The sequence below is a fragment of the Puma concolor genome, chromosome C1, assembly GCF_028749965.1.
Source record: "Puma concolor isolate L17-30 chromosome C1, mPumCon1.1.hap2, whole genome shotgun sequence".
Taxonomy (NCBI): Eukaryota; Metazoa; Chordata; class Mammalia; order Carnivora; family Felidae; genus Puma; species Puma concolor.
Genome location: NC_141674.1, coordinates 128,775,794 through 128,799,039, shown reverse-complemented (window position 1 = coordinate 128,799,039; position 23,246 = coordinate 128,775,794). Strand labels below are relative to the sequence as shown.

Here is a 23,246-nt window from a genome sequence, read left to right as displayed (position 1 = left end):
TACTAGTTAATATTGCCCATATCATGCTCTTTGGCAAAAACTGCTTTTTGAATTTCATTCAAATAAGCTTTGCCACCTGTAAGCATCACAGCAGTATTCCTTTCTGATGAGTAAAAATGATGGCCAGGAAGCTCAGACACAAGGTTCTGTTGAGCCACAGCAACAGCATAGACCCATACGTCTGGTATCTTTGCTTCCTCTTCATCCTTAGGGCCACATTATAATTGCTAAACTGGTTTACTAATTGCATTGCACACACAAAATTGTTTTTTGGAAAAGAATAAGCATAGTCAATAAATAATTTTGGTTAACCTACAATCCAAATTTCATCTGTGTCTACCTTTATATGATAATGGTCAAGTACTTTCCATGAAAGAAACAAGTGAACAATGTTTGGCTTTTCTTTCCTCCTCTTTTCTCTGTTCCACCAGTAGATAGGTATGTCCTCCAAACAACAAGTGAATAACATTAAAAAGTATGATTTGAAAATATTCTATCACCTGACAGTTTCTGAAGCATCACCATGTTCTCTATAATTATTTTTAACTGTAGGCTCAACAGGCAGATATATTGGCTTATCTCTTGCTGCCCAGGTTCCTGAAAGACAAAACATAGCAATTACTGTTAAAGGAACGAATTATAAAAAATCATACATCTTTAATGAAAGGCACAGGAATAGAAATCTAGCTCAGCTGATTCCCAGTTTGAGCCTCTTCTAAGCCTATCCTGCCAGTAATTCTGGGGGGAGTAGACAGAACCTTGCACTGGGGAGTCAGGATCCCAGTGTTCAGGATCCTGGGGTTCCAGTCCTATCCCTGCCTTTAAGCTGCTAGATGACCATGGGTAAGTCAATTATTCTTTGCAGATCTGAAACATCTGTACAACTGGGAGTCTGGAATATACCATAATTAAGGCAGTTTAGCATAATGCTTAGGGTATGGGTCCTGGACCAGCCAAGATGACCCTGGATAAGTTACTTCACTTCTTGCTTCTGTTCCTTATCTGTGAAATGGAAAGAATAACAGACTTCACTCAGAGACTTTTTATAAAATATAACCAAATTAATGCATGTAAAGTGCTCAGAGTGGTACCTTGCCCAGGACAAAGCATTCTTGAAATGTCAGCTATTATGATGATCTCCAAAGTGCCTTATCATTTAAAAATTATTCACATTGACTCTGATACCTCTGCCAAAATTCTTAGTATTCTAGGATCTCATCACTGAGATAGAAAGTGAACACAGAAAGAAAATGTTGAAATTGAAGAGTCATGTTTTTCTCCTTATACATTTATGTTAATAGGTTAAAAGCAATAGAAATTTCACAAGGAACCAACACTGCTAAAATAGCCATGTATATAATGACAATTTTATGAGGCAAATGCCTTAAAAGAAGTGGGAAGAAGATGGAAAAAGTGTCTTTCAGAGAAGGAAATAACAGTAAGCAACGAGTTTCTCTTGGGTCCTCTACAAACCCATTCCATTAAGCCCTCCAATATCACTGTAAAGCAATTGGTACTATCCCCATTGTACAGATGAGGAAACTAAGGATCAAGGAAGCTAATCAAAGTTCCAAAAGCATATGGCTCTTCAAACAGAGACTCAGATGCTACCCAGACCTGACTGCAAGACTGATTTCTTCCATACCAGAGTCTGGCTCCAAAACACAGGTATTCCTTACTCAGGGTGATGGTGGGTAGGGAGAAGCTGATTTTTATAGAACAAACTCTAATTTAACTGCAACGCAAAAATTTTCTCTTTAAAAGACCCCGTGCTTCAGTTTTGGTATAAAGAAGAAAAGAAAAAAATAAAATCTGCAAAATATTACATCATTGCCCAATTTCTTAATATCAGCAACAGGAAAGAACAGTTGTCAAGTTAAAGATTGAGGTGGAATAGATCATTGGAATGCAATGGAAAAGAATTTGACATCAATGAGCATAAAAAGTACTTCTTAGGGAATGTAGTCAATGGTAATTATAATAGCACCATGTGGTGACAGATGGTAGCTACAATTGCAGTGAGCACATCATAATGTATAGACTTGTGGAATCACTATGCCGTACACCTAAAACTAATGTAACACTATATGCCAACTATACCTCAATTAAAATAAAATTTAAGTCAGATGACCTAAGTTTCAGTCCTACTTTTGACACTTATAAGCAGAGTACAGTAACGACCTCAGAGTTGAATAAAGAAAGGCCTTCCTCATAATCTATGAGGTTGGAGTAAAAGATGAGAAAGACTCCAGTTTCTGCAGTGATCATTCTAATTATTTGGTTTTGTCTTCAGAAAGAGTGTTTCTTAAGTGTCTTACAAGTTTGAACACTCAGATACAATCTGAAATAGCACCTCTACAAATTCTATCATGACCCCTCCCATCACCAGGCACAAGTGGGAATTCACATCCACTCCCAGATTTGGGTGTCATAATTCCATATGCATCTACAAGACTTGACTGCATGTATGTCTTCTGATATGAGGTGGCAAAGCCCAGGAAGCAGACACAACCCCCTTTATTATCCTTGTATCCCCTACACCTGGAATTGCAGTATGCTGAGTTAAATGCTCAGTAAAGAATTGTTGACTGAGTGAGATAAATCTTGGAATTCAATTTATCTGTGCCTGGATAGAGAGCCAGCTACATAATTTTGCCCGGAGCAAAATGCAAATTCAGGGCCCTTTGTTTAAAAAGCTAAGGGAAAGTTGGGGCGCCTGGGTGGCGCAGTCGGTTAAGCGTCCGACTTCAGCCAGGTCACGATCTCGCGGTCCGTGAGTTCGAGCCCCGCGTCAGGCTCTGGGCTGATGGCTCAGAGCCTGGAGCCTGTTTCTGATTCTGTGTCTCCCTCTCTCTCTCTGCCCCTCCCCCGTTCATGCTCTGTCTCTCTCTGTCCCAGAAATAAATAAACGTTGAAAAAAAAAATACATTTCTAAAAAAGCTAAGGGAAAGAAGTGATGTTAAAGGTGCTTTTTCCATTGTGGTCTCTCCCTTCACTTGTCATGGTGTCTTTTATTTGCCATTTCATGTTACTCTAAATAAAGAAAAATTAGGGGCGCCTGGGTGGCTCAGTCGGTTGAGCTTCTGACTTCGGCTCAGGTCACGATCTCACCGTCTGTGAGTTGGAGCCCCGCGTGGGGCTCTGTGCTGACAGCTCAGAGCCTGGAGCCTGCTTCGGATTCTGTGTCTCCCTCTCTCTCTAACCCTCCCCCACTCATGCTCTGTCTCTCTCTGTCTCAAAAATAAAATAAAACATTAAAAAAATAAAATAAAGAAAGAAAAATTAAACATTTAAGTTATTCGCAAGAATATTGTTCATCTTTTTTTATATAATTTTAATTTTTTTAATGTTTATTTTGGAGAGAGAGCGTGAGTAGGAGAGGGACAGAGAAAGATGGAGACACAGAATCCAAAGCAGGCTCCAGGCTCTGAGCTGTCAGCACAGAGCCGGACACGGGGCTTGAACCTAGGAACCGTGAGATCATGACCTGAGCCAAAGTCAGATGCTTAACCAACTGAGCCACCCAGGTGCCCCAGAATGTTATTCATCTTTATACTGTATAATGTTAGCTTTAAATGCAACCATGAGAGACTTCATAGGTCATATGCCCATGAAGTCAGCCCAGTTTGAGTATAGTTCAAACAAATTAAGGGATAAATGACAAAATTCAAGTTACCACCTAGCATGAGCTTACACAACAGTAGCAAGCAAAGTCAAGAAAATCTGCCTGTGATAGGCAGAAGGCATTGTGGAATAGCTTTCTTCAACTTCTAACAACATTGAGAAAACCTTCCATTTAACTGACTGCAAACCCTATTTACTCCCATGGAGATGAAGTCCTTCATAGTACATTAAATGTTCAAATAAGCAAAGTTTCTATCTTCTTTGGAAAAAAGAGGAAGAGAATAGAGAAAATATGCCATTAATATAAAGAACTATGGATGGAGAAAATTGCTGGTTTTTATTTACTCATATTCCATTCTACCTTCATGCATGCAAGAAGCTGGCAAGATATTATATCATAATTATGGACTCCCCTAGCAGCCTAAGTATCAATGGCTCCTATTGTTCTAAGGTTTTCACAAGCCCATGAGCTCCCAGATTGCATCTCGAAGAAAAAGAGCAGGCGCTAATTACATTGCATATTTATTCTTCCCCCACACCACCATTACCCACATAATTCCCTGTGGGTTCTAATTAGCTCAATCAGGGCTGGGGCAGGGGGGGATACAATTTTAAGCAATTTCAAATAAATATGGGGTTTGCTACCACCACAAAATTTGGCAAAATTCTAACTTTACCCAAATACACTTTATCTCCCATTTCTGAAGAAACCGGATAGCTTTTTTGTTATGCTTAGACTTAATCAAGGATAATAGCTCTTAAATAATATCAACCTAGGTGGCTTGCAGTTTGGTGTTTTCTTGGAAGTGGAACCAGGAAAAAAAATCCAATTTAAACATAATTTTTGTTGGGCTCTTAAGTGATAACTGTGAAGATAACATCCAATAACTCTTCCGTGGTCCCTTTCTTCTTCCACTTTATAATCTGAATTACCCAGAATCCTTATCTTTTAATCCTGTGCAAAGGGTAATAAATGGTGCTTAGGAAAAGGATTTTCCTGAAGGGTCAGTCATACTCTGGGAGAAGGAGCTTAATTAATCCAGGTTCTAATCATTTTTATTTAACGTTTAGAGAAATATTCTTCTTGTTTTTCCATACTCAAAGCACCTAAAACTTCTCTTAACATAAACAAGAGCAGTGTAAGAGCCTCTCCTTTTCCCTGTCACCTCATTATTAATTCATCTGGCTTGAGAATCTCAGTTCTAATCAGGGAGATGGCTCCTGTGGCTACACTACACAATCAGCTTGGTGCCAAAATGGCCTCATGCAATCACCCTTCTCAAATCCACCGAGGACTCTTGATGAAGAAAAGCATTTGGAAGGCAACACCATACGCGGAGACCCAGTTCTCAGGGTCCAATGGCTGGAGCTTGGAGGTTCATACCCTCTGTCTTTTCACGAGCATCCTGTCTCGATCTTGAGGAAGATCAGGCCAAGCAGGAGAGGGAGACCTAAAGAGACCTCCAGAGAGGACCTGAGTAGGCAACCTAGACCAGAGCCAAGCCTGGCCACCCAAGGACTGAATGCAGTCCCCCAAAACACTTTGTTTTTCCCACCTTCCTCCCTCTGTCTCAATACATAGTCTTGTAGTGGTGGCTAACATGTAAATAGAAGTATTCACATAAAACTCCATAAACAGGAGGCCTGTATTCTGGACCTGTTAAAACTGGTAAGTGCTGAGGTGAAGCAGCCATATTTCCACAAGACACATGCTTCTTGTTCTCTGTCATTCCTACCCCACCAGGCTAGTTCATCCTTTCACCTGCCTACCTCCTACAGATACCTGAATTTGTTCCCCTAAATCCAGAACTCAGGGTTGTTCACATGGGCCTTTTCTCCAAGTACCTCCAGATGGTGGTTGGCCTGGACCAAAATGCCAGAGAGGCAATCAGCCCATTAAGAGAGAAAAAGATACAAAGCAAAAGCTTCACCCAAATGGTTTTATTTCTAGAAACTGAAATAGAGGAACGATCAGGTATCATCACTCCTTCATTCAATACGTATTTACTGAGCACCCACCATGTGCTTGGTACAGTTTGAGGAGCTAGAGATGCAATAGTAACAAGAATACATCCCTGTCCTTACCAAGCTTCCCTTCTCTTGTGGGACAGGCAATAACTAGAAAAATAAATATGTATCCCATTCGGCAAAGGTGCTGAGGGACTAAATATACAAAAGGCTGATGGCCAGGTTATATATAAAAATAGAATTCTGACCTGCAACCTGCAGCCACCTGCCCAGGAAACCAACCCAGGAAGCCACCCTTCTGTAAGTGAGACTTGTACGAAGTCACACCACAATCTCTAGCGATAGTCCAGGAATCCAAACAATAACCCTTGTAACAATCGGCCAAGACTGGATTAATAACTGGCAGCTTCCCTAACTTTTACCCTTGCTCCCAAATTAGGACCAACCAGGGAAAACCAAAAATATACCCCTGACCAATCTCATAGAAGGCCCTACTTCTAGTTAGCCAATCTACAATAAGCCCTAGGACAATAAGCCTCCAGTGAGACCCTCTTTCCACTATGATGCTTTCCCACTCCTATGCCTGCCTTTGAGTCTCTGCCAAATGCAAAGGATGGTAGCTGACTTTCTTACTATAGAAAGCTCTAAATAAGTAGCCTTTTCTTGGTCTCATTTGGGTGGTCTTAGATTATTTCCACAGGGCTTTGAAGTAAAAAAACAAACAAAAAAAAAAAAAGCAAAGGGACAGAGTAATAAGCAGATGGGGAGGTTAGGAAGGAGGGAACACCGGAGCCAAGTCCTAAGAAGACAGAAAGAGGGAATGAGGGAGCCATATAACTCTGGTGGAAAACCTTTCCAAGCAGAAGAAACAGCAACACAAGGACAGTGGAGAAAAAAGACTGGCATGTTCCCAAATCATCAAGCAGAATAAAGGAGAAAAAGACAGCTAGGAAAACAAATCAGCCAGGTAGCTGCCAGCCAGATGCCCAGCTACATGGGGCTCGTTGGTCATGGACCGGTCTCTGGCTTGCCTACTCTGTGGAAAAGAAAGGCTTTCTGAGGTTCTAGGCAGGACAGTAACATGCCCAAGATACACACTCAGCCTGCTGCATGGAGAATGGAGGGCAAGGATAGAGGCAGAAGAGTGGTTACAAGGCAATTACAATGGTCCACATGAGAGACAATGGCCACCAGGCCTAGTGGGGAGGAAAGGAGGTGGCAAGAGGTCACCAGATTTGGGATATAAATATTGCTGGGGTGTTGAATGTGAGGCAATAAGGAAAGTAAGGAATCACAGATGGCTCTTATTCCATGCTCCTCCTATTTTCCAGTCCAAATTATTAACTCCTCCTGCCTCTACACCCCAACTCCCACCACCCCTCTCTCCAAAGCCACTTGCCTAGTAGCAGTACAAATAGATATACACTCATGTAGCTGACAGTGCCCAAGCATGTGACTCATGAGCTTCTGAAAAGAAAACAACAGGAGCCGTAGCAGCCAAGCCAGGATGGTCTTTGTGAGGGAATTTGGAGGGCCCCTTATCTAAAATGCTCCACCCAAGTCAGGAAACCTCCAAGTCTCCCAAAGTACTTTCCTTCTGAGAGCCCAAAGCTCTTCTCTCGGTTTCTCAGTCAGCTTCACTACCCTTTCCTGGTGGGTCCAGTACCTTCTGACCAATGTTGTTGGTGCTCAACCCTCCACTCCTCTCATCATGTCTGTACAAGCCAGCTTGATTTCCAGCCATCTTTCCAGACTAGAGGAGCCTAGGAATGAAAGCCTTCCTGCAGCCCCCACCCACACCCACCCCACAACCCACCCCAATGTCTAGTAGTCATGCACTGTACACACTCCAGCTTTCTCACCCCTTAGCTGGGGTAGTTTTGAGGTATGTGCTGTATATCATTTTCCAAAGTGGCCCACTGTGGTGGGCAGCCTGAATGAGGAATAAGATCAGATCACACTAACTATATCACATACACCTTTGTTATAAATGCTATGCTTGAGTTTACATACTAGGTATGTGTACCTAGGGGTAAGTTCATAATTAACTACTCCCTTTACCCTTTCCATAAAGCCTGGGTTTTGTTAGAGAACCATGCCACATCCAGGTTGAGCCCCACCTGATCCTCCTTGAAAATCATCAACATGCAGTATTGAGACACAAGGAAAGGGGCTGTGAGTGAAAGTGAGCAAGTTGAGTCTCCACTGATGGAGCCCTAACAATGCCAAGGGTCTCAGGCAGGCAACCAGCACATGTGCATGCTACCCTTCTGTGCCGCTCAAATCACCTTCCAGTTCTGTTGTATCTACCTAATATTTAAACATCAAATTGTGGCTTAAGTGTCTTTCTCTACCACTAGCAGAGAACCCCAAAGATTGAGGACCTTTCCTTTTTTTTTTTTTTTTTTTTTTTTTTTTTTTACCATTTTTCACATTCATCATTTAAGATCAGAAGTTTTTAAACTTCTTTAGCAGCATGTAGGGGCTGCATAGGGGCCTCCAAAGAGGTATGTCCAGTCCACATCCTAATCCACAGAACGCATGAATGTGACCTGATTTGGAAAGAAACTTTACTAAAGAGTCCTTTCAGCTATTATTAAGTTAATTAATTATGTTAAACTGATCTTTTATTAATGTATAGATTTTGAAATCAAGAGACTATCCTGGATTATCCCTATAAGCCCTAAATGTCGTCTCAAGTGTCCTTATAAAGAGAGGCAGAAAGAGACTGGAAACACATTCACAGATAATGTGGTGAGAAGATGAAGCAGAGAAAGGTGCTGCCACAAGCCAAGGAATGCCAAAGGCAACCAGAAATCAGGGAAGACCAGGAACACGTAGGGGCTAAGGGAAGGCTGCCCCAAAATGTGCCACTCAGGGATACTGATTATTGTTTTTAAAAAGCTCCTTGACAAACAGCCAGTGCAAGGACACCCAGCCTTTCCTCTGTCCCCCTGAAAGCAGGAAGCAAATCTCCCATATGAAAAATATCCTCCCTATACCAAAGTAAAAAGACATCTTATCACCAGAGAGAACTTTAAAGCCACGAAAGCTATAAAAACAAACCTTGTCACTTTTTACTGATCTTCTACCTCAGTCCAAATTCCACATAGAATCCCTTACTAATTAAAGGGGCACCTGGGTGGCTCAGTCAGTTAAGGGTCCGATTCTTGATTTCTGCTCAGGTGATGATCTCACAGTTCATAGGAACGAGCCCCGCATCGGGCTCCACACAGACAGCATGAGGCCTGCTTGAGATATTCTCTCTCTCTCTCTCTCTCTCTCCCTCCCTCCCTCCCTCAGTCTCTCTCAAAATAAATAAACATTTAAAAAAAAAAAAAACTCCTTACTGGGATGCCTGAATGGCTGAGTCAGATAAGCACCTGACTTCGGCTCAGGTCATGATCTTGCAGGTCATGAGTTTGAGCCCCACATCGGACTCCATGCTGACAGCTCAGAGCCTGGAGCCTGCTTTGGATTCTGTGTCTCCCTCTCTCTCTGCTCCTCCCCAATTTGCCCTCTGTCTCTCTCTGTCTCTCAAAAATGAATAAACGTTAAAAAAATTTTTTTTGGAGGAAAAGGGAGGAGCCATGATGGCAGAACAGCATGGAAGTTTTTTGTGTGTCTTGGGTCCATGAAATACAGCCAGACCAACACCAAACCATCCTGTACACCTAGAAAACTGATCTAAGGATTAACACAACAATCTGGACAACCTGAACCACAGAATTTAGCAGATACGCAGCATGGAGAAGTGAACTTGGGGAGAGAGAAGCCGCAGAGAACAGGGAGGTGCTTTTGCGTGTAGAGAGAGGACGGAGACGGCGGCGGGGTGGGGGGGGGGGAGACAGGAAAAGCACCCACCAAAAGCAGCTGGAGAGAAAGTGGGAAAGTGGAAACAGCCACAGGGACTGAACTAAAAAGGGAGAAAGGAAAAAGGAGAGGATTTAAATTCCATTAAAACTCTATAAACGGGGGGGGGGGAGGGGGGGGCGGTGCAGAGTCTGAAACTCTTCAGCTTGATACCTGGCAGTGCTCCGGTGAGAAGGGCGAATCCCCAGGAGCAGAGTGAAGTCCAGAGGTTTTTGGGCCACATGTGGAGAGTTGGATCCCCTGCTGGGAGGACACCTGGTAGAAGCTGTGTGACTCCCCCAAAGGCAAAGGCCCCAGTGGACCTGGGAGAACAACCACATTCACTGGTGCTGGAACAAGGTCACTGGGGGTGAAGCATGGTGCCAGATGTGTGTTGTGATTTGCCATAATCCCTGAAGCGCTGGTGCTACACGATTACGTGAACTTTCTCTGGGGCAGGCTGGCACCTGGCCACAGTCTCTGGGCATCAGCAGCAGCACGGTCCTGTGAATATTCCCGGTGCAGCAGGCACCTGGCCATTGCTCGGTGAAACCCTCCCACAGAGGGGCAGAATGGGTCAAAGCCGCAGTCCCTCAGAAATAAGGGACTCGGAAAAACCCACATCTGAGATAAAACTCAGGAGGGAGGTTCGTCCTGGGACTTGGTCACAGACAGTGTAAAAGTGGGGACGGAAGCTGAAGACGAAGGACAGATGCGCAATTGCTGATCGAGGAGAACAGAATTCCGATAGTAGAGACTGGGTATCTGGGTGACGCCATTTTCACCGCTCCTGTGCATGCGTATATGCACCTACAAGCCCCACATCAATCCACCCCAGAAAGCTAAGCAGCACAATCTAGTGGAGAACGGAGCCGTTACACTAAGCCCCACCCAACTGGGCCAACTTCGGTCTTCAGGAACACAAGTCTGTCCACCTGCTTAGTTTATGGACTATAAAGTGCTTCACAGTTTGACTTCTAGGGGAAAATGAAGTAATTTCAGTTGTATTTAAGTCTGTTCACCAGTCCATCTATTCAATTTTCTTTTTTTTTTCTTTTTTCTCTTTTACATTTCTTTTCTTTTTCTTGAATACAGAAAGAGAAAAACTTTTTTATTTTCAATTTTTATTAAAAATATTTATTTAATTTTTTTCTACTATATTTTTTACTTTTGTGTAATTTTTTTCAAATTCTATCTTACTTCCATCGTTTCATTTTATTCTATTTCAGTGTATTCATTTTTTCAAATTTTCAAATGATTTCCTTTTTTTTTCTTCTTTCTTTCCCCATTTTTCTCTAACCTATCAAGCCCCTTTCAACACCCAGACCAAAACACACCTAGGATCTAGCATCATTTATTCGATTTTTGGAGGTGTGTGTTTACTTTTAATTTTTTGATTTTAATACTTTTTAATTTTTTTAATTTTAATTTTTTTTACCTCATTAATTCCTTTTCTCCCTTAAAAATGACAAAATGAAGGAATTCACCCCAAAAGAAAGAGCAGAAAGAAATGACAGCCAGGGACTTAACCAACACAGATACCAGAAATGTCTGAACCAGAATTTAGAATCATGATAATAAGAATACTAGCTGGAGTCGAAAATAGATTAGAATCCCTTTCTGTGGAGATAAAAGAAGTAAAAGCTAGTCAGGATGAAATAAAAAATGCTGTAACTGAGCTGCAATCTCATATGGATGCCACAGCGGCAAGGATGGATGAGGCAGAACAGAAAATTAGCGATATAGAGGACAAACTTATGGAGGATAATGATGCAGAAAAAAAGAGGGAGATTAAGACAAAAGAGCATGATTTAAGAATTAGAGAAATCAGTGACTCATTAAAAAGGAACAACATCAGAATCATAGGGGTCCCAGAAGAGGAAGAGAGAGAAATAGGGATAGAAGGGTTATGTGAGGAAATCATAGCAGAAAACTTTCCTAACCTGGGGAAAGACACAGACATCAAAATCCAAGAAGCAGAGGACTCTCATTAGATTCAACAAAAACCAACCATAAAAAAGGCATATCATAGTCAAATTCACAAAATATTCAGGCAAGGAAAGAATCATGAAAGCAGCAAGGGCAAAAAAAAATCCTTAACCTACAAGGGAAGACAGATCAGGTTTGCAGCAGACCTACCCACAGAAACTTGGCAGGCCAGAAAGGAGTGGCAGGATATATTCAATGTGCTGAATGAGAAAAATATACAGCCAAGAATTCTTTATCCAGCAAGGCTATCATTCTAAATAGAAGGAGAAATAAAAACTTTCCCAAAGAAAAATTAAAGGAGGTTGTGACCACTAAACCAGCCCTGCAAGAAATTTTAAGGGGGACTCTCTGAGGGAAGAAAAGATGAAAATAAAAAAAACAATAAATAAAGACCAAAAGCAATAAAGACTAGAAAGGACCAGAGAACGCCACCAGAAACTCCAACTCTACAAGCAACATAATGTCAATAAATTCCTATCTTTCAGTACTCACTCTAAACATCAATGGACTAAATGCTCCAATCAAAAGACACAGGGTAACAGAATGGATAAGAAAACCAGATCCATCTATATGCTGTTTATAAGAGACCACTTTAGACCTAAAGACACCTTCAGATTGAAAGTAAGGGGATGGAGAACCATCTATCATGCTAACAGTCAACAAAAGAAAACCAGAGTAGCCATTCTTATATCAGACAATCTAGACTTTAAAATAAAGACTATAACAAGAGATGAAGAAGGGCATTATACCATAATTGAAGGGTCTATCTACCAAGAAGACCTAACAATTGTAAATATTTATGCACCAAATACATAAATCAATTAATCACAAACAAAAAGAAATTTATTGACAGTAATACCATAGTAGTAGGGAACTTAAACACCCCACTTACAACAGTGGACAGATCATCTAATCAAAAAATCAACAAGGAAACAATGGCTTTGAATGACACACTGGACCAGATGGACTTAACAAATATATTCAGAACATTTCATCCTAAAGCAGTGGAATATACATTCGTCTCCAGTGCACATGGAACGTTCTGCAGAATAGACCACATACTGGGACACAAATCAGCCCTCAACAAATATAAAAGGATCAAGATCAAACTGTGTGTATTTTCAGACCACAATGCTATGAAACTCGAAATCAACCACAAGAAAAAACTTGGAAAGGTAACAAATACTTGGAGACTAAAGAACAACCTACTAAAAAATGAATGGGTTAACCAAGAAGTTAAAGAGGAACTTAAATAGTTTATGGAAGCCAATGAAAATGATAATACCACAGCCCTAAACCTCTGGGATGCAGGAAAGCCGGTCATAAGAGGAAAATATATAGCAATCCAGGCCTTCCTAATGAAGGAAGAAAGATCTCAGATACACAACCTAACCTTACACCTTAAAGAGCTGGAAAAAGAACAGCAAATGAAACTCAAAACCAGCAGAAGACAGGAAATAACAAAGATTAGAGCAGAAATTAATACTATCGAAACCAAAAAAACAAAAAAACAGTAGAACAGATCAATGAAACCAGAAGCTGGTTCTTTAAAAGGATTAACAAAATTAATAAACCACTAGCCAGTTTGATCAAAAAGAAAAAGGAAAGGACCCAAATAAATAAAATCAAGAATGAAAAAAGAGAGATCACAACCAACACAGCAGAAATGAAGACAATAATAAGAGAATATTATGAACAGTTATACACCAATAAAATGGGCAATCTGGAAGAAATGGACAAATTCCTAGAAACATATGAACTACCAAAGCTGAAACAGGAAGAAATAGAAAATTTGAACAGATCCATAACCAGTAAAGAAATTGAATTAGTAATCAAAAATCTCCCAAAAAACAAGATCCCAGGGCCAGATGGCTTTCCAGGGGAATTCTACCAAACATTATAGGAAGAGTTAACACCTATTCTCTTGAAGGTGTTCCAAAAAATATAAATGGAAGAAAAACTTCCAAACTCTTCCTATGAAGCAAGCATTACCTTGATTCCAAAGCCTGACAGAGACCCCACTAAAAAGGAGAACTACAGACCAATTTCCCTGATGAACATGGATGCAAAAATCCTCAACAAGATATTAGCCAACCAGATTCAACAATACATTAAAAAAAAATTATTCACCACGACCAAGTGGGATTTATACCTGGGATGCAGGGCTGGTTCAAAATCCGCAGAATAATCAGTGTGATTCATCACATCAGTAAGAGAAAGGGCAAGAACCATATGATCCTCTCAATAGATGCAGAGAAAGCATTTGACAAAATACAGCATCCTTTCTTGATAAAAACCCTCAAGAAAATAGTGATAGAATGATCATACCTCAAGATCATAAAAGCCATATACAAAAGACCCAACGCTAATATCAACCTGAATGGGGAAAAACTGAGAGCCTTCCCTCTAAGGTCAGGAACAAGACAGGGATGTCCACTCTAGCCACTGTTATTCAACATAGTATTGGAAGTCAGCCTCTGCAATCAGACAACACAAAGAAATAAAAGGCATCCAAATCGGCCAGGAAGAGGTTAAACTTTCACTCTTCGCAGATGACATGATACTCTATATGGAAAACCCAAAAGATTCCACCAAAAAACTGCTAGAACCGATTCATGAGTTCAGCAAAGTTGCAGGATATGAAATCAATGCACAGAAATCGGTTGCATTCCTATACACCAACAATGAAGCAACAGAAAGAGAAATCAAGGAATCGATCCCATTTACAATTGCACCAAACACCATAAAATACCTAGGAATAAATATAACCAAAGAGGTGAAAAATCTATACACTGAAAACTATAGAAAGCTTATGAAGGAAATTGAAGAAGACACAAAAAAAATGGAAAAATATTCCATGCTCCTGGATAGGAAGAACAAATATTGTTAAAATGTCAATACTACCCAAAGCAACCTACATATTCAACATGATCCCTATCAAAATAACACCAGCATTCTTCACAGAGCTAGAACAAATAATCCTAAAATTTGTATGGAACCAGAAAAGACCCCGAATAGCCAAAGCAATCTTGAAAAAGAAAACCAAAGCGGGAGGCATCACAATCCCAGACTTCAAGCTGTATTACAAAGCTGTAATCATCAAGGCAGTATGGTACTGGCACAAGAACAGACACTCAGATCAATGGAACAGAATAGAGAACCCAGAAATGGACCCACAAACATATGGGCAACTAATCTTTGACAAAGCAGGAAAGAATATCCAATGGAATAAAGACAGTTTCTTCAGCACTGGGAACTGGGCACTGGGAAAACCGGACAGCAACATGCAGAAGAATGAACCTGGACCACTTTCTTACACCATACACAAAAATAAACTCAAAATGGATGAAAGACTTAAATGTAAGACAGGAAGCCATCAAGGAGAAAGCAGGCAAAAACCTCTTTGACCTTGGCCACAGCAACTTCTTACTCAACACATCTCCAGAGGCAAGGAAAACAAAAGCAAAAATGAACAATTAGGACCTCATCAAAATAAAAATCTTCTGCACAGCGAAGGAAACAATCAACAAAACTAAAAGGCAACAAACAGAATGGGAGAAGATATTTGCAAACGACATATCAGATAAAGGATTAGTATCAAAAATCTATAAAGAATTTATCAAACTCAACACCCAAAAAACAAATAATCCAGTGAAGAAATGGGCAAAAGACATGAATAGACACTTCTCCATAGAAGACATCCAGATGGCCAACCAACACATGAAAAAATGCTCAACATCACTCATCATCAGGGAAATACAAATCAAAACCACAATGAGATACCACCTTACACCTGTCAGAATGGCTCACATTAACAATTCCGGCAACAACAGATGTTGGCAAGGATGTGAAGAAAGAGGATCTCTTTTGCACTGCTGGTGGGAATGCAAGCTGGTGCATCCACTTGGGAAACAGTATGGAGGTTCCTCAAAAAATCAGAACTACCCTACAACCCAGCAATTGCACTACTAGGTATTTATCCAAGGGATACAGGGGTGCTGTTTCGAAGGGACACATGCACTCCAATGTTTATAGCAGCACTATCAACAATAGCCAAAGTATGGAAAGAGCCCAAATGTCCATCGATGGATGAATGGATAAAGAAGATGTGGTAGGGGCACCTGGGTGGCTCAGTCGGTTAAGCGTCCGACTTCGGCTCAGGTCATGATCTCATGGTCTGTGAGTTCAAGCCCCGCGTCGGGCTCTGTGCTGACAGCTCAGAGCCTGGAGCCTGCTTCAGATTCTGTGTCTCCCTCTCTCTCTGACCCTCCTACATCCATGCTCTGTCTCTCTCTGTCTCAAAAAATAAACATTAAAAATTTTTTTTAAAAAAAGATGTGGTATATGTATACAATGGAGTATTACTCAGCAATCAAAAAGAATGAAGTCTTGCCATTTGCAACTACGTGGATGGAACTAGAGGGTATTATGCTAAGAGAAATTAGACAAAGACAAATATCATATGACTTCACTCATATGAGGACTTGAAGAGACAAAACAGATAAACATAAGGGAAGGGAAACAAAAATAATACAAAAACAGGGAGGGGGGCAAGACAGAAGAGACTCTTAAATATGGAGCACAAACAGAGGGTTAGAGGAGGGGTGGGTTAAATGGGTAAGGGGCATTAAGGAATCTACTCCTGAAATCATTGTTGCACTATATGCTAATTTGGATGTAAATTTAAAAATGAAAGAAAGAAAGAAAGAAAGAAAGAAAGAAAGAAAGAAAGAAAGAAAGAGAAAAGAAAAGAAAAGAAAAGAAAAGAAAAGAAAAGAAAAGAAAAGAAAAGAAAAGAAAAGAAAAGAAAAGAAAAGAAAAGAAAAGAAAAGAAAAGAAAAGAAAAAAAGAAAAAAAAGGACAAAAAAATCGTTTTTAATTCCTTACTAATTAAAGCTCCCAAGCATGTTTTCCTTATCTGGTCAATCTCTCACAAATGTATTGACTCTTTGTCTAAAATATATAAAAGCCACCTGCTTTGGTCATTTCTTTAGGTCTTGATTTCATTATTGGACCTCCATGTACACATAATAAACTGTGTTTTTTTTCTCCTGTTAACTTGTTTCATGCAAATTTAATCCTTAGTCCAGCTGGAAGAACTTAAAGGGTAGGGGAAGAGGGGCGCCTGGGTGGCGCAGTCGGTTAAGCGTCCGACTTCAGCCAGGTCACGATCTCGCGGTCCGTGAGTTCGAGCCCCGCGTCGGGCTCTGGGCGGATGGCTCAGAGCCTGGAGCCTGTTTCCGATTCTGTGTCTCCCTCTCTCTCTGCCCCTCCCCTGTTCATGCTCTGTCTCTCTCTGTCCCCCAAAAAATAAATAAACGTTGGAAAAAAAATAAATAAAGGGTAGGGGAAGAATTCTACCTCCCCTTGAAATGGATTCTCCCCCAAAACCTCTGGACAAAGTGTGGTGCCATGGACACCCTGATTTCAAGCTTCTGGTCTCCAGACTATAAGAAAATTAATTTCTATTCTTTGAATCCACCAAGTTCGGTACAATTTTACAGCAGCCACATGAAACTAATATAGCAGACACATTCTTTCAAATGAAACCCTACATGGCCCCCCACTGTGTCAAAAAGATCAAAGGAGAACATTTGCTGCCAAGAGGGGAGTGGCGGCCTCCCATCACAGGTCATTTTTCCCCTGCCACTCTCGCACCGACCCAGGACACTGACAGCACACTCCCCTTGGCCTGGAAGCACCAAGGCAGCTCAGACAAACAGAATTTAAAAAACACTCCTCAAAACATTCATCCAGTCAGCATCCTACTGCTTTAACTCCCTGGATAGGCATCCCATCCCATAGGTCTGCCTCTCCTCTCCTTGCTTTTTCATTTAACCACCCTTTCCTTGCATGAGTGTTCTTTGGAAAAGGCGACAAAAACAGGCATGTGAGTTGAGCAACTGGCTCCGTTTCTGAGCCACAGCCTCCAGAACATTCTCCTGTTAACAACAGTTCATTCTGACTCTCTTGTCCCTTGTTTTATTATTTTTTAATATAATTTATAGTCAAATTGGCTAACATACAGTGTGCAAAGTATGCTCTTGGTTTTTGGGGTAGATTCCCATGGTTCCTTGCTTCCATACAACACCCAGTGCTCATCCCAACGAGTGCCCTTCTCAATACCCATCACCCACTTTCCCCTCTCCCCCTGACCCCCCATCAACCCCAGTTTGTTCTCTGTATTTAAGAGTCTCTTATGGTTTGCCTCCCTCTCTCTCTGTTTGTAACTATTTTTTCCCCTTCCCTTTCCCCATGGTCTTCTGTTAAGTTTCTCAAGATGCACATATGAGTGAAAACATGTATCTGTCTTTCCTGTCCCTTGTTTTAAACTTGTAGTTGGTGTCTTTATCTCTTCCTCAGCCTCCAGTTTTGATTCGACATCCACCCCCAAGGTGTGTCTTTGGCCTGTTCCAGAACCTTCCTTTTGGTTTCATTTGATGTTTTTAAAATTCAGACCCCTGATTGTGATCCTGGAGCACACTTTTGTTTTGTGCACCCTCGAAAGCTCTCCTGTGCATAATGAGCTACCTGCTCCAGACCATACATTACTTCCCCGCAAAGTCAGCAGGTGATTCCTGCCATCCCTTCTAGGCTTTCTGAAGCCAGTAGAATTATACCTTCAAGTGCCATCCTGAGCTCATTCTATATTTTAATGCCATTCACACGCTGTGATTAATACCCAAGATGCAGAGGTAAAACCCCTTGCCTTATAAAAATTCTGTGAGTAGGGCACAGAAATAGTACCAACAACCAAAATGCCTCTGATTCACACATGTTTTATATTATCTCTGTCATGAATGGCAGAGCCCTCTCAGGATTCAAGCAAAACCTGGGGATAAGTAGAGATGGGGGGACGGGGCGGAGAGAGACGTGAGGAGGAAAACTAGAAATTCATGTCAACCAACTTTGAAGTGCAACTAGTGTGCACCCTCAGTCATAATTTGAAAACCACCTGTACATTCTTCTCTGCATTTTTATCATTCACTTTCACATGGCATTGACCCAGCAGCTGCCCATGCATCCTCTCCCACCTTCTCACAAAATATAGAGGTGCCTCAACTTTCATGTCTGACTTGAAAACAGTTCATACCTCCCCACACACTGTATATTATCACTCCAAACCCCCTTTTGTATCCCAAATTCTGACTGCATTCAACAGCTTTGGACCAATCAGTTCAAGCTATCACATAGTAGTGTTACCCGAGAGTGAATTATTCTGTTTGAGTCCAGAAATGTGCAATTATCTACGTGTTTATTTTGTTATGTTATTTCATAAAATGAGAGAAAACAAAAGGTGAAAGTGCTGATACAAGTGATAAGAGGTATGAGCCATGCAAATATAATATAATTGAGAAAAAGATGAAAATGATTCAGCAGCCTAAAGACAATCTTTCACCTTAATCAGATTCTTATTGGGCTCAGGCAGGTCAATTGTGTGTTCAATTAATTGTGAAGGAAAAGAACACAATTAAAGAACATGTACCAAATATTGGCAATAAATCATAAACGATTGTGTTCAAAAGCTGAGGTATAAATAGGAATCTTAAGCCTTTTTTAGCTCTCTGGGAATGGAACTCTTACCTCCTTTATATCAAATAAGTCTATCATCTGGCTTTCCCACATTCAAGTTTTATATAAATTTTCAATATATTATGCATAAAAGGAGAGTACTGCCTGTACTTATAACCAAAAAGAGACAAAAATACTAAAGTCTTAACTGATTTCAACAAAATATCAGTATCTGAAAAGAACTTACTTGTACCATAAAGTAAAGCTGAACTAAGAAACCTAACAATGGACTTCTCCCCAAGACAGAGACCACCTGAACAAAAATAGAATGACAAAGACCATGAAGACAAAACTCTCTACATATGAAACAACCTATGCACCGGGCTATTGTGGCTGTGGCATTTGTAAAAGTCAAAGACTGGAAACCCAAATGTCTTCCAGTAGGGAGCTAGCTGAACAGCCCATAACATGCAATGGAGAACCATGCAGCCATATAGCAAAGTCAACATCTCCATGAACTAAAATGGAGGGACTTCTAGAAAATATTACTAAGTTACAAAATCAAAGTGCAAAATATTATATAGTTTGACACCTTATATATAAGAAATACAGAAGGATGAGCAGATATACAGGTAGTTTTCTTATTTTTCAAATTACATAAAAATTAGCTAACAGTTGTCTATACAGGGTAGTGTTAATAAGAGAACACAGGAACTTCTCAAACTACTTTTGTATATATTTTTTTACTTCTGAAGTATGTAAGTATTCTACATATTTAAAATTATATTAAATCAAAAATAAGCCTTGTACACAATCAGAAACAAATTAACTCACCTGCATATAAAAATGGTAACCACACAGAGAAAATCAGTATTCAAAATTTCTTTGAGCACAAAACTATGACTACACCTCTTTATGGTGTACATTCTAAAGGTAAAGAATAGCAACGAAATACTAAACTTACTCAGTGGACTTACTATGAATATTAACATTAGAATTCTAAATTTTAAACTATTTTACAGTTTCTATTTTAAGTGGGGAGATTTTCATCTAAGAATTTTATACCCAGCCAAGTTGTCTCTCAAATACAAAGGTAAAATATACTACCACATATTCTTCTGTGGAAAAAGGAATCACTAAGCAATATGTTCCAAGAACCAAGAGAAGAATCACATTTAAGAGATCAAAAATGTATCCATTGTGGTATAAAATATTGACTCACTTTGGACCTCAAATAAGACTGTCTTTTGGGTTTTATGTTTCCAGATGGATTCCATATCTCAAGACATAAGTTGGCCATGAAATGCTACCATTGGCTGCTTTCTCTATCTTACCAACACCAGAAAGTATGCTTCCTGAGTCCTAGTCTTTATCCCAGAGTTTGGATAAACACTTTTGCCATATTTCATTACCTCTTAAAATAACCTATAATATTCTGTTCCAGCACTTGCTCCAATAATAGATATACTATTTACATGGTTAAGATGCTATGCTGGGAGAATCACTAACCTAAAGTATTTTTTCTTCTTCCATAAAAGTATAGCTGTATAGTGTAATGTAATAACCACTTGCATGGCCAAAGAACTCAAATAATGATTATTTTCTGCAACTTTAAAACTCATATTGAATGACCTCAGCCTCAGAGTTTTGTTTTGTTGTTAAAAACTAAAAAAAAAAAAAAAAAAAAAAAAAAAAACTAGTCTATAGTAGATATTATCTTCTTCAATCCCTGTCTTTATCATCTTCCACCTAACAGTTACAAATGTCCCTGCATTTACTATATTTTAAACTAGGAAACAAATACAGTTTTTAATGCATATAATAAAATAGAGCAATAGCATTTATCTCCAGATGGTAAAATTCTGTGTAATTATTTTTTCTTCATACTTTTATATTTTTCAAGTTTTATGCAAATCATATATACCACTTTCATATACACAAAAATAGATGTTTAATCAGTACAATTTTTATATATAACATGGTCATAATTATGTTTTTAATATACATATCAAATATCAAAAAAGAAACCAACCTTGTTACTTTTTCTGATAGGACTATGACTAATTGTTTTCTCCTCTCAACTTTTCTGTATTTTCCAAGTTTTCTATGATGAATTTATATTATTTTTATAATGCTTACGGGATGTTTTTGAGGTTGTTTTGGAGAGTGAAACAAGTCAAAATCACTACTCAGTTGGAAATCACTAGGCTAATTGTTCATAATTTGAAACAATGATAGAGGATAAGCAAGAAAGAGACATTTAAGACATATTTATATTCAGGCTTCCACATCTTAGCTTCCATGTCTACTCCAGCCATTGCACAACAGCAAATGTATGTCTTCATCAGACTGATCTCACTCATGTTCCCAGTCCTCAGTTCTATACCACTGTGAGTGACAGCAGGAGGGAGGTGGACCTTTCCCTCCCCAGATTTTCCACTGTGCCATGAAACCAACACAGCCCAACCACCACATTAATGTTCTTTCCACCCCATATGTGAATTGGAAAGCCGTGTGTTTATTTGCAAAGAAAGATATGGTTGCCTTGTAAAGCCCAGATTTAAGTGCCCTAAACAGATTTTGGTTTACAGGACTCTTTCAAACTGCATTACTTTTCCTCTAATAAAGTGTTCCTCCTTGCTGCCATAGTAGAGAGAAACATTTTATGGCTTGCCTTTAAAAATGATATGGCAAAAGGCTGATAGCACAATAAGAAATTTGATTCCTCTGATGGAAAAACCAGCTCTAGCAGACATTACTCTGTAGCAACTAATAGCCTCTAAGTACAAATACCTCTGTCTTTTTTTTTTTTAACATCCCAGCGTAAATGCCTGCTGTGCATTTTGTAAAAAAAAAATTGACAAGTTTTCTTTTGCTATTGTGTTAGCCTGTGTGACCTAAAAGGAAAAGAAGTGGCTGATCTACCAGGGGCTTCAGAACTATTTTTAATAATACGTGTTGCCTCTGCACTACAAGATGACAAGGAACATGCAGGGGTGTGTGCTATTACAAGTCCTCACCCCTCGAGTGTTGATACTAGCATTGCACTCATAATCATTCCTCTTCAAGCTTCACTATGGGCAGAATGATATTTTATTTTTTGCTTTATTTTTCCTAATGCCCTTCACTATGGTAGGCAATATTTCTTTGTCCCCTCTGGGGCAGTTTGGACCAATTTTTTCAGGAAATGGGCCCATGCTGCTTTATTCATGCCACTGTTGGGCTGTCATTTTATCTATCTGTGCCCCCACTCCATACTCCAGATGAGATGGACAGCTTTTCCCACAGTGGCAAAAAACTGGACTTTGCAGCCAGCCACAGTTTTGATTCTAATCCCAGCTTAGCCCCTTACTGGGTTGACGAGTTACAGTGAACAACTCATTCTAAGATGCAACTTGATTACTTAAAAGATGGATAAATAGCACTCACATCGCAAAATTGCTGCAACAAAAAGAGATACTGTGGGGAAGGTTCCAGCCAATAGCAGACCTCGTGAAAAGGCTGCTGTTATTCTAATCAGTCACATCATTAACACCTGTCCTAGCTGACCCCCCCCCCCCCCCCCCCCGCCAACTTCCTGCCTTGTAAGATATCACTAGGACTTTTCTGATCACCTTGTTATTCCGTTGCTTAACGAGTTTAGTGTTGTTCTGAGCTCTACATATTTCCCTGCATTCTTTCTCTTATCACCCAAGACTATTAAATACCTTCAGTCTGAGCACCAGTCCCCTCTGGGTCCCCACCATTAAACCTTCCTCCAGCAAAATCTAGAGCTATGTCTCCCTCTTTTGTTTCCTCTATTGACCTAGTATCTATTCAGCAAACACAACTGAGTTCAAGGACTTGTTGTCCAAACACATGGACAAAGTGAAGCATCCACTGCCCAGAGCTTATAGTCTACAAGAGAGATAGGATGTGCACATCCATAACTATACTAGAAGTGGGCTGAACTTTTCATAAGAGATTTTATTTTGTGAAATCAAACAGTAACAAGGTAGCACAACCCCGTGTGACTTAGATAAAGCCTGAAGCTATGCTAATGTAGATGTCTGAGAGCCTTCTTCTATTTCCAAGTTGCAAATAAGAGAAGATAAAAAAATGAGTGCTGTATCATTCCATTTATATAAAATATCCAGAATTGGCAAATTCATAGTGATGGAAAGTAGATTAGAGATTAACAGGGGCTGAGGGCAAAAGAGAATGGAAGTTAGTGTTTAATGGTTACAGAGTTTCAATTTGGGATGATGAAAGAATTTGGAGGAACAGTGGTGATGGTTGTACACACTGTAATTAACATTTTA

The 23,246-nt window shown here is 39.9% G+C and overlaps 1 protein-coding gene across 4 annotated transcripts in view; it reads right to left on the bottom strand.

The window, feature by feature from the left end:
- Window positions 1-23,246, bottom strand: part of THSD7B (thrombospondin type 1 domain containing 7B) — a 1,494,436-nt gene that overhangs the window by 1,142,014 nt on the left and 329,176 nt on the right. For all 4 annotated transcript variants that reach the window (XM_086718478.1, XM_086718480.1, XM_086718479.1 and 1 more), the window contains one exon: window positions 501-597. The gene's annotated coding sequence lies outside the window, so the exon portion shown is untranslated. The remainder of the gene's footprint in view (window positions 1-500; window positions 598-23,246) is intronic.